The following is a 21,393-nucleotide window of genomic DNA, read 5'->3' as shown; positions in this document are numbered from 1 at the left end:
ACCATAACAGATGTTGCTGACAGGAAGGGAACTAGTAGTGTGGGAAGGGATCTAGTAATGGGGTCCCCTCCTCGCACCTATCGGCAACCACCATTTCAAAAGCTTGATAAAATATAGACTCGCCGCCCTCCCTCTCCTCGAGACACGGGATTGACGAATCCTTGTAAATTGATTGTTCATCTTCACCATGGATGACAATCTCTTGGTTGTCGTGTTCAAATTTGACCATATGATGAAGCGTGAAGGGGATAGCTTTAGCAGCATGGATCGAGAGTCTACCCAAGAGGAAATTGTAGGATGTTTCCATGTCCAAGACCTGAAAAGTTACCTGGAAGTTTGCGGGTACATTTGTTAGCACCATATCTATTTATCCAATGGTATCTCTCTTTATTCTGTTAAAAGCGCGAACATAAACATTCTTAGCCTGGATTCAGTTTATGTTAATTTTCGATCTTTGGAAAGTAGAAAGGGGGGAAATGTCAACCCCTCAACTGCCATCAAGCATAACCCTCTTCACATATTGTCCCTCATACTTGGCTATCAAGTGGAGAGCTCTATTGTGCCCAACCCCATCAACAAGCAACTCACTGTCACTGAAAGATATTTTGTTAACTTCAAAGAACCTTTCAGCCATCCTTTCCAATTGCCCCACCGTTGTTATGTCGGGAACATAAGCTTCGTTCAAAGTTTTGATCAACACTTTTCAATGCTCATTCGAACTCAATAGGAGTGATAAGAGAGAAATTTGGGCCGGGGATTTCCTGAGTTGAACACTATAGAATATTCAAGAGCTTTCATTTTCTTAAAGAACTCCTCGACATCCTCACTGGTGACAGGATTTTTCAAAGGCATGTGGTTGTCACGATTTTGCTTGGCTTTCCTTAACTCTTCTAGGGTGTAGTATCTCCTAGACCGAGTAATCTTGACCTCTACAATTTCTTTCCCTTTATAAGTGACTACCGTCTTGTTGTAGTTCCAGGGGACTGTCTTGATATCTTTCATCGAAATTTGGTGTAACAGATTGTTTACCATTGTTGCACCCTATATAGAACAAGACAAAACAAACTACAACTTATAGTACTTTAGAAGATTAATTAGAGTTTAGAGTCGCCATCTAATATTTAAGGTATACTAAGACACCTATACTACACTCCATGATGTAAAGTAAGTCATGATGTGCGAAACTATTGAGATTCTAAGTAAGGGTTCAAATTATCTCGAGGGAAAGGTATTAGGCATCCTTCAAGATCCACAAAATGTGATTTCGGTGGACTCAATTAAACAAGACAGCGAAGGTTCAAATTTAATTATTTTAATATTTACAAGAATGTGAAAGTAATTAAAAAGACAAAAAGTGCTTTAAGCAGGAGTGTCACATGATAAATATAAACATCTTATGTAATAGGTTAAATATAAAGAGTGTGAACAATATATATATATATATATATATATATATATATATATATATATATATATATATATATATATATATATATATATATAAAATCATATTTTTTGGGGAATGTAAACAATATGTAGTAATGAGTGGAGTATTTTGTAAATTGATTAAATGAATTTTAATTAAAAGAATACACTTGAAAGCATTTAATTTATGTACAAAAGCTAACTATTTTGAATGAAAGATTAAATGTAGTGAAGGAAAACTTACTCCAAAATATTTGACCAATGAGTAGAAAAAGAATTATTTTTTAAATAATCTTAGTGTATGATGATCAAGGTAAGATAATTATTTTGACGAGTAAAGAATGATATCTATTCATAGTGAGGCATAAAATTCGAAATGAAATATATAATTAAATATGCATAAGAAAGTACATAAAATATGTGAGGGGTGGAAAGCTTTAAAGGATGTACGCGTTTTAATTAATGAAGCACGAAAGGTTATATTTTGACAAAACGAAAATATTCATATGGACGTTTGAATTAAAGAGTAAATCCATAAAAGTTAACTCGGGATTAACAACTTTGGGATAGAACATGTGAAAGAATGTGTTGGAATGGTCTTGAAAAGAATGATAAATGAAGCTTTTAACAAATGCACGACTAACAAAGAATAGGTCAATAAATATAGACAAGCACAATGGTTGTATTCACATGAATTTAATGGATGTACAATACATTAAATTTCAAACTTTAAAAAAATACCACTAACCTATTGTGCACAATTATGTGTAAACTAATCATATTAAATATCATTCATTGAAAAAGAATTAATTATTACGAGTTTGTGCCAAGCATGTATTTACTTGAAGTGAAATGATTAAAGTAATTTACAAATGGGGTGACCTAAAAGAATAACTAAACATAATAGCCCACATGTAAGAAAAATATACATTTATCTTATTAGAAAAGAATGTCATGCTTATGCAGTGAGCAACTAGTTTAAATAATTAGGTTCATATCGATCCTAATCAATTAATCAAGTTGCGAAAGCATATCTAATGATCTAATTATAAATGCAAGCTATACATTTATTTGAGATACATGTTGAATGTTTAATATTTAATTAGACGTATTGTGCCCCAAGTATTGTCACATATAAACAAATATCAAGTATCAAGCAAGCATAAATAAATAATTAGATATGATATCTATCTACGACTTTACTATACATGTATTTTTGAGTACATCCGAGAACGAGATGTATCGAAGCGGGAAAGTTTGACGGGGATTCATCTTTGATTCTCTTTCAAGTGTATTCTCCAAAGTACTTCAAGTAGGGTACCTCGCAAAGAAAGAAGAAAATGAGTTAGTACAAAAACAAGAGGGTAAAAATAAATTAAACGACATATTTTTGAAAATGATTTTTGGTTTTGAAATGTTTTTTTAGAAAATATTTTTGAAAATGATTTGACTTTTTTTGGAAAAAGTTTTTAAAAAATAGTTTCAAATATGTATTTTTTTGATATCCTACTAGACATAAAAATGGAAATCGCCTTGGTTGCGACTATGACGGCCGACTGTGTCGCCCTCCAAAGACTGTTAGTTCATCATGTCCCATCTTTTATTTTCCGATATTTATTATCACAGGCTCATTATTTTGGGCCCAGTCCGAAAGGTCAATTCGGTGCATTGTGGCCTCAATAACTCGAGGGTTATTTTCTCATTGGCCTTAATCTCGTGTAGTATTTGTTGGAATTAGACAACAAAAGAAATCCCGTCCAAACCCTGTAAAGGAAGTCACCCAACAATATCCAAGAGGCCAACAGAATCGATCAAAAACTTCAACAACATAGCCGCGATAGCGACGACGGATCAAGGCAGCCAGCAAAATTTATACGGATCAAAGCAAACATAGGAAAGATGGTAAAACATTTAACCAACCATGAATTATATGGCAACCAAAAGGTCCTAGGCCATTAAAAAAAATACAGAACACGATAAACTCAGAACCGGTGAACAAGATCGCTGGAAAATGTCTTCCAGCCGAAAATCCGGCCAGGTGTATCGCCGGCGAGCCCCTGTTAGCAACCAAGTCCAAAACTTGGAATAAAGATAAATCTTATATGGTAAATAACATCAACAGAACAAGATAACCATAGCAAAATAATAAAAGTCGCCGGAAAACGCTAGCTTGCCGGAAAGCGAAGCCCATTTGGATATAATTCTGTTCACTGTGAGTAACCAACCAACAATATAAAAATGCTAAGGCAAACAGATAGCAGGCGAAAAAACCCACAGATCGTTGGAACAAAATCACCGGCGGCGACTCACACTATCTTTCTAATATGGAGTCGCCATTTCCAGCGACATAGTGGAAAAGAGATGGGAAAAAAGACGGCAACAGAAATAAAGGGGGCCGTCTGGTCTGAGCACTCACCGGCTAGATTTGGGTTGAATCCAACCATGATCCGGCTGTTGCTATGAACTCGTGGTGAGAATAAAGATGAGGAGAGCAGAGATGGTCGTGGGTGATCGCCGGCGGGCCTTGGCAGTGACAACCATGAGAGAAGGGCGAGAGAGCAAAAATGGAGGGAGGCGGCTGATGGAAAATAATGAGGGGTTGGTGATGGACAACAATGGTAGGCGTTGCCAGCCTGCCGGTAACAAAATCCGGCAACGGCAGTAGATGGGCGGAAATCCCCTAAGAGGAAGAGCCAAGAGGGTTGGCGGCTGTGTTCTCTCAAAATGAGAGGGATGAGAGCAAGACTTTATTATGGTTTTTGTTAGACAAAATCTGATGCTGTGGGTTAATGTGTACCAACTTATAGTAGAACAAAATAGTCTTTACCCATTGGGTAAAAGGTATCATGTCATGTCAATATGACTTGTCACATCGTTGTCAAGTCACACCAAGATATTAAGTCACGTCAGGATGTCTTGTTACATCAATATTAAATTTGACTGGATTTGATCCGTATTTTTAATTAAATTATATTAGCTTTCGTGTAATTAATAGACTACGCTATATAAGAAAATATTTATTTAATCAACAAATCTTGTAGTATTAATTAAAATATCAATTACCACGATAATATTGCAGTAATTATTATTTTATTTTTGAAAAGATAATTAATTGATAGATGAAAAATATGATAAATATCAATAAATTGTTTAAAATTTATAAAAATGCACAAAGATAATAGTAGTATTTAACCAATTGTAATAAAATGACAAAAATTCTTGTATTTTGTTAAAATGAGAATAATTATCAATAAATTGCATTATAGTTTAAAAATGTGCAAAATACTATATTTAATTATTTTATGACAAGGAAGCCTACAGAAGATAATTTAAAATGCGAAGGGTCAAAATTGAGTGGCAACAGTTGCCCATCTTTCAATGGAAACGATATAGGAGTCTTCGACCAAAGGAATTGACAACATTGTCATGACCCAAACCCCGCAATAGGTTGCGATGGCGCCTAACGCCACCGTTAGGCAAGCCCACAAGTGAACCTCCAATTTAGTTATCCCTTTATAACTTTTAAAAAACAGAAGTTTCCTTTTTTAAAAGACCAAAATAAGTAAGATCTCATGCAACCGTACTTACTTTTTTCTCAAAACACCAAGCGTGAGAAATACATAAACCATAGTGATAGTAATGATAAGTGCAACAATACGTAAATGCTAGAAGCCCCCAAAACCCGGTGCCACAAGTGTATGAGCAATCTAGAGAATATATATATAACTAATACAACTACAGTCTGAAGGGTAATAGATAAAATAATAAACAAGATAGAGGGAGACTTCGGTGCTGCAGATCGAAGCAAGGCAAGCAGCTCACCACTAAGTCTCGGCAGAAGTGCGGCTACGCGCCCGTGTAACCACTGGTAGTACATGTCTCAGTACCTGCACATTCAGTGCAGAAGTATAGCGTGAGTACCTAAAATAACGCGTACCCAGTAAGTATCTTGTCTAACCTCAAAGAAGTAGTAACGAGGGATCGACTTGACACTTACTAGTAGTCAAACAGTAATAGAAATACATAAAGTAGACATGGGGAATGTACATCAAGTAACAACAAAATAATAAAACGGATAAAAATAATTATTGTAATTCCCCACATGAATCTACATCAAATCACTAAATATGTCATAACCGACCTGGAAGGCACTAACTTAACTACTACCAAAGAAAATCTAGTCTCAAGTATTTAGCACGAAGCTGCCGAGGTGAACGACCCGATTCCTTAGGAATAGTGGTACTCAGTACTGTTGAGGCGAACAACCCGATCCCATAGAAATAGTATTTGGATACTACCAATTTCGGAAGTTGGAGTAGGTCTGTAGTGTTGAATATGACTTGTGTGCAAAATTTGAGGTCATTCGGATGAGATTTGATATGTTTCGATGTCGTTTGTAGAATTTAAAATTTTCAAAGTTCATTAGGCTTAAATCCGTGCATAATCTGTATTTTTGATATTGTTCGACGTGATTTGAAGGCTCGACTAAGTTCGTATGGTATTTTAGGATTGGTTGGTATGTTTGGTTGAGGTCCCGCGGGCCTCGAGCGTATTTCAGATGCTCAACGGGTCATTTTTGGACTTAGGGAGTTGGTAGATTTTTTGGTGTTATTGCAGACATTTTTCTTCGTCACATTCGTGAGGGAGATCTTGCAATCGCGTAGGTCATCTGAGAGGTCAGCTAAAATTGCTCTTCGCGTTAGCGAAGATGAAAACGCGATTGCGTAAGGTTATCAGGCAGTGCACCGCGAACGCATGGGCTAGGCCGCGTTCGCGAAGAAGAAGTGAGGCAGCAGTGGAGTTTGAGTGTTACTCTTCGCAGTCGCGCGAGGATAATTACGATCGCGTAGGTGTGAGCAGCTAGTACATCGCATTCGCGTGAGGTGTTATGCGTTCTCGTAGAGTAAATTTTTTAGGGAGCGAAGTTGTTCTTCGCGATCGCGAGGCCTTTTTCGCGATCGCGATTAAGGAACCACTTGGCAGAATTTAAAGTTCAAAAATGAGGGTTTAAGTTCATATCACAAAATTTGATTGAGAGCTCGGTAGAAGGCGAAATTTTGAGAGATTTTCAGAGGAAGATATTGGATAATGATTTTTAACTCCCTTATGATTAAATCCCACTAATCTATGCTTGATTTTATCATTTAATTTCGGATTTGGGGTGGAAATAGGGAAAAATTGAGAAAAGTTCTTAGGCTGAATTTTGGGATTTTGATCGAGATTTGGGTATCGGATTTGAGTGAATTTGGTATGGTTAGACTCGTGAGTGAATGGGTATTCATAATTTGTGACTTTTACCCGATTCAGAGATGTGAGCCCGGGGAGGCTTTTTGGGCATTTTTCTATTTTCTTGCCTTAGCTTTGATTTCATTAGCTAGATTAGTTACTTGTAGCTATATTTACGTTATTTAATTGATTTGATTAGATTTGGGCTACTCGGAGTTGGATACTCATGGCAAGAGCATGATTTCGAATTTGATTTGAGCTTGGTTCGAGGTAAGTGGCTTGTCTAACCTTGTGTGGGGGAACTCCCCTTAGGATTTGGTACTGTTTGATATGTGAGCATCGTGTACGTGAGGTGACGAGTACGTACACGGGCTATTTGTTGTAAAACTCCGTTTTTAACTAAGTCATAACTTGTTTTCTCCTTATTTGAAACACACTACCATATGTAACTATCCTGTTTAGACTAGAATAGCATGCCTACTTGTTTGAACTCTGTGCAGCATGTTTAGTGAAATTACCTGCTTTCCTTGAATTGAACTTAGTCTAAACTATAGAATTTCTTGCTGTAATTGTTATTTCAGTTGGTTGCACTGCATATTTATTTTGGGACTAAGGAACGGTATTCCGGGAGGTCCCCCTATACTGCATATTTACTTTGGGACTACGGAACGGTATTCCGGGAGATCCCCCTGTTTTACATATTTATTTTGGGACTACAAAATGGTATTCCGGGAGATCCCCCTGCACATTTACGTTCTGCACATTTACGTTTGGAATTACGAGACAGTATCTCGGGAGATCCCCTATTGTTATCACTGTGTTATGAGCTATTGTCTTTCATTGATTCTATTTCTGTTAGATTTTCGTATTTATTTTACTGCGATATTTTATTCTATCTTATTTCATTATATTTATACCAGTAGGGCCCTGACCTGATCTCGTCACTACTCGACCGAGGTTAAGCTTGGCACTTACTGGGTACCGTTGTGGTGTACTCACGCCCTCTCCTGCACATGTTTTTCGTGTGCAGAACCAGGTTCATCTTACCAGCCTCATCACTAGTTGCAGTCGTTGCTGCTTATTTGAGATTTCAAGGTACATCTGCTCATGCCCGCAAATCCTCGGAGTCCCCCTCTATCCCCCTATGTTCATTTTTCCTTATTTCTGTAGAAATAATGTATAGAACGGTTAAGATTTCTTGGTAGCTTGTGACTTACGGTATTCCAGATTTTGGAAAATTGTTTTGTACATTTTCAGAGGTGATAATTGTATATGCCGAGTGGTATTTAGTTGCTTATTATATATTTGTTACTGTTAGTAGTTAATGTTCATGCTTTAGTTTCACTTTCGCAAAAGTGTTAGGCTTACTTAGTCATAGAGACTAGGTGCCATCACGACAGTTCACGGAGGGAGAAATTGGGTCATGACAGGGATAAGAGCGACTAATTCTTCCTTGAGCACTGCACTGCATCTATGTCTTCGGTACTCAAATCGTGCTTCGGCGCTTGATCTTGTTCGGCTCGATGTCCCTTTCTTTTGTTCGACTTCTTTTGAACTTGCCTTCTTGTTGGAAGTTCTTCTTCCTTTTCCAGAAGTTTATTTTTCTTCTCTTTTTCTTCTGAAGTTTCTTCCACATGAGTTTTTTCTTCTTTTGTTTGAGTTCCTCCTCTTTGAGTTTGCGGAGTTTTCTCCTTTTTGTTGTATTTTTCTCCTCTCCTTTAATTGATTTTTCTTTGAATTTTGCGGAAGTTCCTTCTTTTTGTTGAGATCCTCCTTTTGAACTTGTGGAGTTTCCCTTTTTCTTTTCTTGAAGTCGTGTCTCTCCTTGTTTTGGATTTTGTGTCTTTCTCCTTTTCATGCATGTCGCCTCCACTTTGGTCTTCGTCCGAAGTTACATGTTTTCAGTGCGCTCGAAGAGGTAGGGCCTAGAGAGGGGTAGTGCTCGTAAGCACAATGAAGGGTATAAGCTAAGATGTGGTTGTCCAAAGAAAAGGCTTAAGGTTCAAAGGGGGAAATGCTAGGGATTGGCGTCATTTGGTAGGCTAGAAAGGCTCACACGAGTCAAAGAAGGCCTACGATCCTTTCCTAAGCCAAGCGTTACTCAGGATTTCGCCTCAAAAGACATTCGGGCCAAGTTCTAGATCTACAATAAAAAGCAATAAATATTAATCTACGCTCATAACACAATGCACATGAAACGATGAGGCCAACTTTATTCTTACCCTAACTGTAAGCATGAGAATTTCAAGCGTCAATAAATTGAGAGGTACCACAAGAGTCTATGGTTTACCCGAGTTGATCCTAACTATGTTGGTACTAACCAAGTCAATTTTTTATGATTTTTTTCTCTTTTTTTCTTTTTGTATTTTGAATTTTGATTTTATCAATATTTTATTTTATGATTTTAACTTTATATATATATATATATATATATATATATATATATATATATATATATATATATATATATATATATATATATATATATATGTTTTTTTTTTACTTAATCTTTTTTTTTTTTGAAAAATGAGATCGAAGCCGAAGTTTGCCCACGTATCTCGTTGAAATGAGAATCAGGTAAAGCATAGTTCAGGGAAGCGATAGAAATATAAATAAAATACTTTTAGATTTTCATTTTTTTTTTTGGATTTTTGAATTTTGACTTAATCAATTTGTTTTGTTGTGATTTTTTATAAAGAGAATTGAATGTAAAACAAGCTTTGTGGTTACCGTTCCGAAGTGATATCAGAGAGTTTGAATGTTAGACGGACTTTGGTACCATTTCGGAGCGATATCGGAGCATTGAATATTAGACGGGTTTTGTAGTTACCGTTCTGAAGCGATAGCAGAGCATTGAAATTTAGACGGGATGTAGTATCATTCTGATGCACTATCGGAGCATGGACGGGAAAGTAAAATTTTAATCTCCACGCGATGGGAGGATGTGATGGGTTGTATTACTATTCCACTGCGATATCAGAGCATGGATTGGAAAGTAAAATTTGAATCTCCACGCGATGAGAGGATTCGATGGGCTGTAGTACCATTCAGATACGATATCGGATCATGGAAAGGAAAGTAAAATTCGAATCTCCATGTGATGGGAGGATTCGACAGGCTATAGTGCCATTCTTATGAAATATAGGAGCATTGAGAGGAATATAAAATCTCCCCCGATGGGAGAGACAAGAATTGAAAATCTCCGCATGATGGGAGTATTTATTGTTTTTGAAAAATGAGATTGAATCCAAGAAGGGTCCTTGATTGATTTTTTATTTTTTTTAAAATGTGACCGAACCCGAAGGTTGTCTACATATCTCATCGAAATGAGAATCAGGTCAGGCGTAGTTCGGGAAGATTAGAGATAAAGGGAAGATGTTTTGGATTTATATTTTGAATTTACTCAAGGAAAGAAAATAATGTTCTTGGATTTTGATTTTGATGTCTCACGGGGAGATTTCTAGAGAAGCAACAAAGCAAGATATAAATATGTTTCCTTTTGATTTTTTTTTTGGAAATGATCATTTTGCAAAGATATTCGGTCGAGTGTAACCCATGTGGCCAGACTTGACCGATTTGTCCAGCTAAGGAAGAGAAAACCAGACCCATTATAGGTTGCCTACGTATCTTGACACGAGGTCAAGAATCAAGTACGCGTAGTTCGTGAAGATTGGAGAGTATGAGATATATGACTTTTAACACTTCTTTACTCTCCTATCTTCAAAGAATTATAACTGACAAATTAATGGCATCATAAATATGTATAAAGTGCAAGAGTATAGATAAACTCAAGGCGATGCCTCGTTGTACCCATGAACATCTGCTTTGATGCCCCTGACTATTTGCTAGACAGTTGTTGTGGTTTTCTCCCAATTGACTTCACGGATGCTTTGTTGTGACCTTCCAGTTGTCTCTAGAAACCTTTTGGTGATCGTCCCCGGCTATTATACAGGGCGATTATCTGATCAAGATATAGAAAATAGTGAAAGTAGTGCCGTCATAAAATGGAATTAATAATAGATACTAACACTCCCCTGATTGTTTGATTGATGTTCCACAATGTCCAATGGCGGGTGCTATTTCTCGTGCATTCCCAGGATGATGCACCTTTCAGCTGTCCATGTGTACCATTTTGTCACGCCCAGACCTCGGGGAGAACGACCGGCACTCAACCGAGATACCCCGGTCAAGCAATCCTGTACAATGCCTTTTACCCAAGCGCACCCATGAATAAAGAGAAGATTTACTTCATTAGTTAGACAATGAGAGGTCATGTGAAAAACACCAGTTCATTACCATTAGTTACGTCATTATCAAGTCTCAAAGTACATACACTTTCATAGTTTGAAGTGGAACATGTGATACAATACGACATCTTTAGTTTAACTTTCCCAAAATAAGATACAACCCATACTATGTCTACGAAGCCTATAATAGATACAAAAGAGTAGTATGATGATTCTGGCAACAAGGCTCTGGCTATATCTCAAAATACTATACATAGAAGACAAGAGATACAAGACCTCGAAATGAAGTGGGGCACACCAAGTCAGTTGTGAAGAGGGTGTAATTATCACTGATCAATGCCGCCTGCTGTGGAACCACTTGCATCTATTAAAGATGTAGCGCCCCCGGCAAAAGGGACGTTAGTACATATGGAATAGTACTAGTCTGTAAAACTAAACACCCTCTCAATAGAACGAGTAACAGAACAATGAGAAAGAAGCATGAAATCAATGAGAACCTTAAACAATATCAAAGTGTCGAGTTAAGAGAAAGGTAAGTTTCAAGTAAATTTCAATATTTTTAAGTTGGGAGATCTTTAGTACCGATACACCACCGTGCTTTTAGCACGGAGTTCGATCTCAGCCCGATCGGCAAAGCCATCTCACCCGAAAATATCCAATCACAACACCACCATGTGCGCAGCATGCGTCCGATCTTAGCCCGATCGACTGAGCCGTCTCACCCCAATATCGTGTGGGTCGACATCACATCAGATTCTGCTAGCAATTATCTCATCACATTTAAGGGGAATTATCTCAATACATCAATCTCATCCCATAGTCGGGGAAAATCTCATCACCTCACATAGGGATTTTACCCCCCACTCACTCCTACACCGACATGTGTAGTTTCGAGATTAGGTCATTTCAACCTACCCTTCGTCGGTGACTAAACGATACTCCCAAAATATTTATTATTTAAAGGACTTACAGCTCATTTCATAATCTTTCACACATCTTTCCATTTCATTGGCACTAGTGGCCACAATTGTAATATCATTCTCGGCACGTCGGCCGTATTTCATATTTCATACTCACCCCTGTAACTATCAAGAATCTTCATGGTTCATCAACAATAAGGTAATTTCAAATCAAGACTTTAAGTGTATATATATGAGCAATAAGAGTCTTAATCACATTTAGTTCCTCTTCCACAATTAAGCATACTAACTCGCAATTGAAACATGATTTTTAAATCACAATACCTTTGATACATTGGTCATACTGGATCACATTCTCTGAGGAATCATTATATGATCGGAATATTTAAAACATATATTGAGTACATATGTGTTTCAACACAACACTTATACTAGACACATGAAACACCGGTTGCACTAAGGACATCTCTGGAGGTAGCTCCAGCCTGTAAGCTACCTGACCAATCCACTGGATGATTCTGTACGGTCTTACATACCTCGGACTTAATTTTCCATTCTTACCAAACCGCATTATACCCTTCATGGGGGAAACCTTCAAGAATACACAATCATCCTCTTGGAACTCCAAATCCTTACGACATACATTCGAATGGGACTTTCGATGACTCTGGGTAATTTTCAACCGTTCCTTAATGATCGTAACCTTATCCATAGCCTGATATACGAGGTATGGCCCTATCAACTCCTCTTGCCCAATCTCGAACCACCCAATGGGAGATTTACATCTCATACCATATAGAGCTTCAAATGCTGCCATCTGAATGCTAGCATGATACCTGTTATTGTAGGCAAATTCTATGAGCGACAAATGATCATCCCAACAACCCTTGAAGTCAAGAACACAAGTGCTCAACATATCTTCAAGCGTCTAAATGGTTTGCTCTGCCTGCCCGTCGGTCTGTGGGTGAAAGGCTAAACTAAGATTCACATGAGTACCCAAACCTTGCTAAAATTTCATCCAAAAATTAGTCGTGAACTATTCCCCTCGATCTGAGATAATCATCTCAGGGCAGTTCTACATACCCTATATCAGTACAAGTTATATGCGAAGTTTTCAAAATGTGAATTTTGGGTTGAATCTGTCACGTTCTTGGGTCATGTCATCTCTAGAGAAGGAATTGAGGTTGATTCTCAGAAGATTCCAACTGTGAAGAATTGGCCTAGACCCACTACCCCAACAGAGATTCACAGTTTCTTGGGCTTAGTATGATATTATAGGAAGTTTGTGGAGAGGTTCTTTACTCTTGCCTTTCCGTTGACTAAATTGATGCAGAAGGCGGTTATGTTCCAATGGTCAGATGCTTGTGAAATGAGCTTTCAAGAATTGAAATAAAAAATAACTACGACACTGGTGTTGGCCCTACTAGAGGGTACAGATGGGTTTGTGGTATATTGTGATCCTTCAAGAATCGAACTTAGGTGTTTATTAATGCAACATGGCAAGGTTATAGCTTATGCTTCTAGAAAACTTAAGAATCATGAAAAGAACTATCCAACATTGACTTAGAGCTTGCAGCGGTGGTCTTTGCGTAGAATATTTGGCGTTATTATTTATATGGGGTCCATGAGGATAAATTCACAAACCATAAGAGCCTTCAATATATTTTCAAACAGAAGGAATTGAATCTGAGGTAGAAAAGATGGCTTGAGCTACTCAAGGATTACGACATCGATATTCTGTATCATTCGGGGAAGGCTAATGTTGTAGCGGATGCTCTTAGCCAGAAATCTATGGGTAGTTTGGCTCATTCGGAGACATCTCAAAGGTCGTTGGCCAAGGAGGTTCATCGATTCGCTAGTTTGGTAGTTCATCTTGCGGATTATACTGAAGGAGGAGTGATTGTGTAAAATAGGGCTGAATCATCGCTTGTTGTGGAAGTCAAGGAAAAGAAATACAACGACCCGTTGTTGGTACAATTGAAGGAGGGGATTCATAAACATAAGACCATGGCCATCTCTCTTGGCATGGATGATGGTATACTAAGGTAACAAGGGCGACTATGTGTTCCAGACGTGGATGGTCTCCGGGAAAGAATCATGACCGAGGCTCACACTTCTAGGTATTCTGTGCACCCCGGCTCTACAAAGATGTATCATGATCTTAAGGAAGTCTACTGGTGGAATGATATGAATAGGAATGTAGCGGACTCTATGGCAAGATGTCCAAATTGTCAGCAAGTGAAGGACGAACACCAAAGGCCGGGTGGGTTGGCATAGAACATAGAAATTACGATGTGGAAATGGGAGATAATCAATATGGACTTTGTGGTAGGACTACCTCGCACTCCTCACAAGTTCGACTTGATTTGGGTAATTGTGGACCGACTCACAAAATCAACACACTTCTTACCTGTTAAGGCTACCGACATAGCGGAATAGTATTCTCAGTTGTAGCAACGAAATAGTCAGGTTGCATAGCACTCTAGTTTCTATTATCTGAGATCGGTGGGCACAGTTCACGACTAATTTTTGGAATACGTTTCAGCAAGGTTTGGGTACTCAGGTGAATCTTAGTACAGCCTTTCACCCGCAGACTAACGGGTAGGCAGAGCGGACTATTCAGACGCTTGAGGATATATTGTGATCTTGTGTTCTTGACTTCAGGGGTAGCTGAGATAATCATTTTCCACTCATAGAATTTGTCTACAAAAACAGTTATCATGCTAGTATCCAGATGGCACCGTTCGAGGCTTTATATGGTAGGAGATATAGATCTCCTATTGGGTGGTTCAATATTGGGGAAGCAGAATTGATAGGGCCGGACCTTGTGTATCAGGCTATGGAGAAGGTTAAAATCATAACAGAATAGTTGAAAACTGCTCAGAGTCATCAAAAATCCTATTCGGATGTGTGTCACAGGGATTTGGAGTTAAAAGAAGATGAGTGGGTATTCTTGAAGGTTTTCCCTATGAAGGGTGTAATGCAGTTTGGTAAGAAGGGGAAATTGAGTCCGAGATATGTCGGACCGTACAGGATCATCTAGAGGATTGGCTAGGTGGCTTACAGGCTAGAACTACCTTCAGATGTGTCCTTAGTGCTATAGGAATTTCATGTATCTATGTTGAAGAAGGTGGTTGGAGATCCATCGCTTATTGTTCTGGTTGAGACTATCAAGGTTAACGAAGAATTGACGTATGAAGAAATTCCAGTTTCCATTCTTGATAGGCAAGTTCAAAAGTTGAGGAATAAAGAAATTGCCTTCGTGAAAGTGTTATGGCAAACCCAACAAGTCGAAGAGGCCACCTGAGAAGTCGAGGAAATGATGAAGAAGAAGTATCCTAATTTATTTGAATAGCTATGTAATTGTATCCATGATGTTGAAACTAACTTTCTATAAACTATGTTTCCCCTGTACGGCTTATGTTGAGGTTGCTCCTCCTTGGTAATGTAGTGTTTAATGGCATTGTAGTCGATGTTGTTTCCCTGTTGTTTTATATCATTGTATTATGGTTATATTGTTAGGACTGGTTTTGGGACTCTCTGGCGGGTGGATAGGCCCCAAGTACAGGGGAGACTCTGCGAAATTTCTGGAAATCTAGGGAGTTAGTCGAAAATTTGGAATTGCTGGTGTGTGTTATAGCAGCTGAGTCACATTGGGTGCTAATGGTGAATTTTGACCCTCATTCAAGGATGAATGATCCTAAGTGGGGGAGGATGTAAGGTCCCGTAAAATTTTACCTAAAACCCGGGGTTTCGTGGTGACGAAATAGACTCATATATATACACTTAAAGTCTTGACTTGAAATTCCCTTATTATTGATGAACCATGAAGATGCTTGAAAGTTATAGGGGTGAGTATGAAATATGAAATACAACCGACATGTCGAGAATGATATTACAATTATGGATACTAGTGCCAATTAAATGGAAATATGTGTGAAAGATTATGAAATGAGCTATAAGTCCTTTAAATACTAAATATTTTGGGAGTACCGTTTAGTCATCGAGGAAGGGTAGGTTGAAATGACCTAACCCCTAAACTACACGTGCCGGTGTAGGAGTGAGTGAGGGGTAAAATCCCCATGTGAGGTGATGAGATTTTTCCCCGAATATAGGGTGAGACTGATGTGTTGAGATAATTCCCCTTAACTGGGATGAGATGATTTCTAGCGGAATATGATGTGATGTCGACCCATATGACATTGTGGAGAGACGGCTTAGCCGATTGGGCTGAGATCGGACGTCATGCCGCGCACATATTGGTGTTGTGATTGTTGTGATTGGATGTCTCGGGGTGAGATGGCTTAGCCGATCGGGCTGCGATCGGACTCCGTGCAAAAAGCACGGTGGTGTATCGGTACTAAAGATCTCCCAACTTAAAAACATTGAAAACTTACCTTTATCTTAACTTGACACTTTGATATTTTTTGAGGTTCTTATTGATTCCATGCTTCTTTCTCATTTTACTATTACTCGTTCTATGAAGAGGGAGTTTAGTTTTACATACTAGTAATATTTCATATGCACTAACGTCCCTTTTGTCGGAGGCACTGCATCTTTAATGGATGCAGGTGGTTCCACGGCAGGTGGCATTGAATAGTGATAGCAGTACACCCTCTCCACGGATGACTTGGTAAGCCCCACTTCATTTCGGGGTCTTGTATCTCTTGTCTTCTATATATAGTATTTTGAGGTATAGCCGGAGCCTTATTGTCGGAACCATCATACTACTCTTTTGTATATATTAGAGGCTCTGTAGACATAGTGCGGTTTGCATCTTCTTTTGGGAAAGTTAAACTAAAGATGTTGTATTTGTATCACATGTTCTTCTTCAAACTATGAATGTGTATGTATTTTGAGACTTGATAATGACGTAACTAATGGTGATGAACTGGTGTTATTCACATGACCTCTCATTGTCTAACTAATGAAGTAGATCTTCTTTTTATTCATGAGTGAGTTTGGGTAGAAGGCATTGTATAGGCTTGCTTCACTAGGGTATCTTGGTTGAGCATCGGTCGCGCTCCCTGAGGTCGGGGCATGACAAGCTTGGTGTAAGGCCCAGTAAAATTTTACCTAAAACCCGGGGTTTTGTGGTGCCGAAGTAGGCTTATGTGTTGACGATTGAACAGTGCGTTGGGGAGTTGGAGAAAATTTTTGGAAGTGCAGGGCATTTTCTGCGGCCCATTTTGCGATCGTAGAACTGATCTGCGGACCACAGATCTGCCGCAGACTAAGGTAGAAATTTGGGCAATTTTTTTGTACCATTATGTGGTCCATTATGCGGCCGCATAATCATTTTGCAGGCCGCATAACCCATCGCAGACCCAACACAAAAGTTTCCAGAGGGCAGTTCTGTGGTGCATTAGGCGACTGCAGAATAGGTTAGCGGACCACAGACCGGCTGCAGAGTGAGGCAGGGGTGCCCAGTTATGGAGAACCATTATTCGGTCCATTTTGCAGACCGTAGAAATGGATTTGTGGTATATTGTGATGCTTCAAGAATCGGACTTAGGTGTGTGTTAATGTAACATGGCAAGGTGACATCCTATGCTTCTAGGCAACTCAAGAATCATGAAAAGAACTATCCAACACATGACTTAGAGCTTGAGGGGGTGTTATTTGAATTGAAGATTTGGCATAATTATTTTTATGAGGTCCATGTGGATATATTCACGGACCATAATAGCCTTCAATAAATTCTCAAACAGAAGGAATTGAATCTGAGGCCGAGGAGATGGTTGGAGTTACTCAAAGATTACGACATCGATATTCTGTATCATTCGGGGAAGGCTAATGTTGTGGCAGATGCTCTTAGCCAGAAATCCATGGGTAGTTTGGCTCACTTAGAGGCGTATCAAAGGCCGTTTGCCAAGGAGGTTCATCGAGAGGCTAGTTTGGGAGTTCGTCTTGCGGACTCTAGTGATGGAGGGGCGATTGTGCAAAATAGGGCTGAATCATCGCTCGTGGTGGAGGTCAAATAGAAACAATACAATGATCCATTATTGGAACAACTGAAGGAGGGGATTCATAAACATAAGACCATGTCATTTTCTCTTGGCGTGGATGATGGAACCCTAAGGTACCAAGAGCGTCTATGTGTTCCAAATATGGATGGTCTCCGGGAAAGGATCATGATCGAGGCTCACACTTCTAGATATTCCGTGCACCCGTGCTCTACAAAGATGTATCATGATCTTAGGGAAGTCTATTGGTGGAACAATATGAAAAGGAATATAGCGGACTTTGTGGCGAGATGTCCAAATTGTTAGCAAGTGAAGGCCGAACACCAAAGGCTCGATGGGTTGGCACGGAACATAGAAATTCTAATGTGGAAGTGGGAAATGATTAACATGGACATTGTGGTAGGACTACCTCGCACTCCTCGTAAGTTTGACTCGATTTGGGTGATTGTGGATCGACTCACGAAATTAGCACACTTCTTGTCGGTTAAGGCTATCGACACAGCGGAACAATATGCTCAATTTTATATCAATGAACTAGTCAGGTTGCATGGCACTCCGGTTTCCATCATTTCTGATCATGGGGCACGATTCACGGCTATTATTCGAAGAAATTTCAGCAAGGTTTGGGTACTCTAGTGAATCTTAGTATAACCTTCCATCCACAGACTGACGGTTAGGCAGAGCAGACTATTCAGACGCTTGAGGATATTTTGCGCATTTGTGTTCTTAACTTCAAAGGTAGCTGGGATGATCATTTGCCGCTCATAGAATTTGCCTACAACAACAGCTATCATGCTAGCATTCAGATGGCTCCGTTCGAGGTTTTATATGGTACGAGATGTAGATCTCCTATTGGGAGATTTGAGATTGGGGAAGCAGAATTGATAGGACCAGACCTCGTGCATCAGGCTATGGAAAAATTTAAGATCATTAAGGAGCGGTTAAAAACTGCTCAGATTCGTCCGAAGTCCTATTCGGACGTCCGTCGCAGGGATTTGGAGTTCAAAGAAGATGATTGGGTATTCTTGAAGGTTTCCCCTATGAAGGGTGTAATGCGATTTGGTAAGAAAGGAAAATTGAGTCCGAGATATGTTGGACTATACAGGATCGGTCAGAGGATGGGGCAGGTAGCTTATAAGCTAGAACTACCTCCAGAAATGTCTTTAGTGCACCCGGTGTTCCATGTATCCATGTTGAAGAAGGTGGTTGGAGATCAGTCGCTTATTGTTCCGGTTGAGACTATTGAGGTTAACGAAGAATTGACGTATGAAGAAATTCCTTTTGCCATTCTTGATAGGCAAGTTCGAAAGTTGAGGAACAAAGAAATTGCCTCTGTGAAAGTGTTATGGCGAAACCAACAAGTCGAAGAGGCCACCTGGGAGGCCGAGGAAGAAATGAAGAAGAAGTACCCTAATTTATTTGAATAGCTATGCAATTGTATCCATGATATTAAGAGATAATTTTCTGCAAATCATATTTTCCCCTGTACAACTTATATTAAGAATACTCCCTCTTGGTAATGCAATATTTATGGCGTTGTTGCTGATGTTGTTTCCGTATTATTTTGCATCGTTGTGTTGTGGTTGTGATGTTAGGATTGGTTTTTGAGATTCTCTGGTAGGTGGATAGGCCCAGTTACAGGGGAAACTCTAGAAAAATTTTTGGAAATTTAGGGAGTTAGTTGAAATTTGGGAATTGTTGGTGTGTCTTATAGCAGCTGAGTCACATTGGTTTCTAATGGCGGGTTTTAGCCCTCATTTGAGGACAAATGATCTTAAGCGGGAGAGGATGTTAAGCCCCGTAAAATTTTGCCTAAAGACCCGAGGTTTCGTGGTGCCGAAGTAGGCTTATACGGACTTTTTGGGTTGAACAGTACGTTGGGGAGTAAAGGAAAATTTTTGGCAGAAAAAGATATTTTTGCGACCCACTATGCGGCCGCAGAGTGAAGCAGAAAACTTGGCAAGTTTGGATGATATTTTGCGGTCAACTATGCGACTGCAAAACTGTTTCACGGGCTGCACATCGACCGCGGAACCAACATGGGATTTTTCGGAGGGGAGTTCTGCGACGCATTATGCGCCCGTAGAATTATTCTGCGGACCGCAGACTGGTCGCAGAGTGGGTCAGTTGCGCCCAATTTTGGAGGGCCATTATGCGGTCACTCTGCGACCGCAAATTGTGTTGCAGAGCTTTATTTTTCTGGTTTTATAAACCCGAACCCATCCTTATAAAACAATGTTAAAGGTCAATTTAGAAGGTTCAAACTTACATTCTAGAGAGAGAGGAAGGTGGTCTAGAGTGAGAAGAGGAGTTCTAAGTTAAAATTACATCGGGTGGCTAGTTTGGGAGTTCGTCTTGCAGACTCTAGTGATGGAGGGGTGATTGTGCAAAATAGGGCCGAATCATCGCTCGTGGTGGAGGTCAAATGGAAGCAATACAACGATACATTATTGGAACAACTGAAGGAGGGGGTTCATAAACATAAGACCATGCCCTTTTCTCTTGGCGTGGATGATGGTACCCTAAGGTACCAAGGGCGTCTATGTGTTCCAAATGTGGATGGTCTCCGGAAAAGTATCATGATCGAGGCTCACACTTCTAGATATTCCGTGCACCCGTGCTCTACAAAGATGTATCATGATCTTAGGGAAGTGTATTGGTGGAACGATATGAAGAGGAATATAGCGGACTTTATGGCGAGATGTCCAAATTGTTAGCAAGTGAAGGCCGAACACCAAAGGCCCGGTGGGTTGGCACAGAACATAGAAATTCCAATGTGGAAGTGGGAAATGATTAACATGGACTTTGTGGTAGGATTACCTCGCACTCCTCGTAAGTTTGACTCGATTTGGGTGATTGTGGATCGACTCACGAAATCAGCACACTTCTTGCCGGTTAAGGCTATCAACACAGCGGAACAATATGCTCAGTTTTATATCAATGAAATAGTTAGGTTGCATGGCACTCCGGTTTCCATCATTTCTGATCGGGGGGCACAGTTCACGGCTATTATTCAAAGAAATTTCAGCAAGGTTTGGGTACTCTGGTGAACCTTAGTACAACCTTTCATCCACAGACCGACGGGCAGGCAGAGCAGACTATTCAGATGTTTGAGGATATTTTGCGCATTTATGTTCTTGACTTCAAAGGTAGCTGGGATGATCATTTGCTGCTCATAGAATTTGCCTACAACAACAGCTATCATGCTAGCATTCAGATGGCGCCGTTCGAGGATTTATATGGTACGAAATGTAGATCTCCCATTGGGAGGTTCTAGATTGGGGAAGCAAAATTGATAGGGCCAGACCTCGTACATCAGGCTATTGAGGTTAACGAAGAATTGACGTATGAAGAAATTCCTGTTGCCATTCTTGATAGGCAAGTTTGAAATTTGAGGAACAAAGAAATTGCCTTGTGAAAGTGTTATGGCAAAACCAACAAGTCGAAGAGGCCACCTGGGAGGCCGAGGAAGAAATGAAGAAGAAGTACCCTAATTTATTTGAATAGCTATGCAATTGTATCCATGATATTAAGAGCTAATTTTCTGCAAATTATATTTTCCCCTGTATAACTTATATTATGAATACTCCCTTTTGGTAATGCAATGTT

General features: G+C 39.4%; 1 long non-coding RNA gene across 1 annotated transcript; it reads right to left on the bottom strand.

Annotated features, from left to right (window-relative positions):
* Positions 1 to 2,340: 2,340 nt before the first annotated feature.
* Positions 2,341 to 4,200, bottom strand: LOC104101265 (uncharacterized). Its single transcript, XR_011412639.1, has 2 exons — positions 3,842 to 4,200; positions 2,341 to 2,746 (listed from the first exon to the last, which is right to left on the bottom strand). It is a non-coding gene; the product is annotated as an uncharacterized lncRNA (long non-coding RNA).
* Between the last annotated feature and the right edge of the window lie 17,193 nt (positions 4,201 to 21,393).

The sequence above is a fragment of the Nicotiana tomentosiformis genome, chromosome 1, assembly GCF_000390325.3.
Source record: "Nicotiana tomentosiformis chromosome 1, ASM39032v3, whole genome shotgun sequence".
Taxonomy (NCBI): domain Eukaryota; kingdom Viridiplantae; phylum Streptophyta; class Magnoliopsida; order Solanales; family Solanaceae; genus Nicotiana; species Nicotiana tomentosiformis.
Note: the sequence above shows the minus strand (reverse complement) of the source record. Positions and strands in the feature narration are given on the sequence as shown.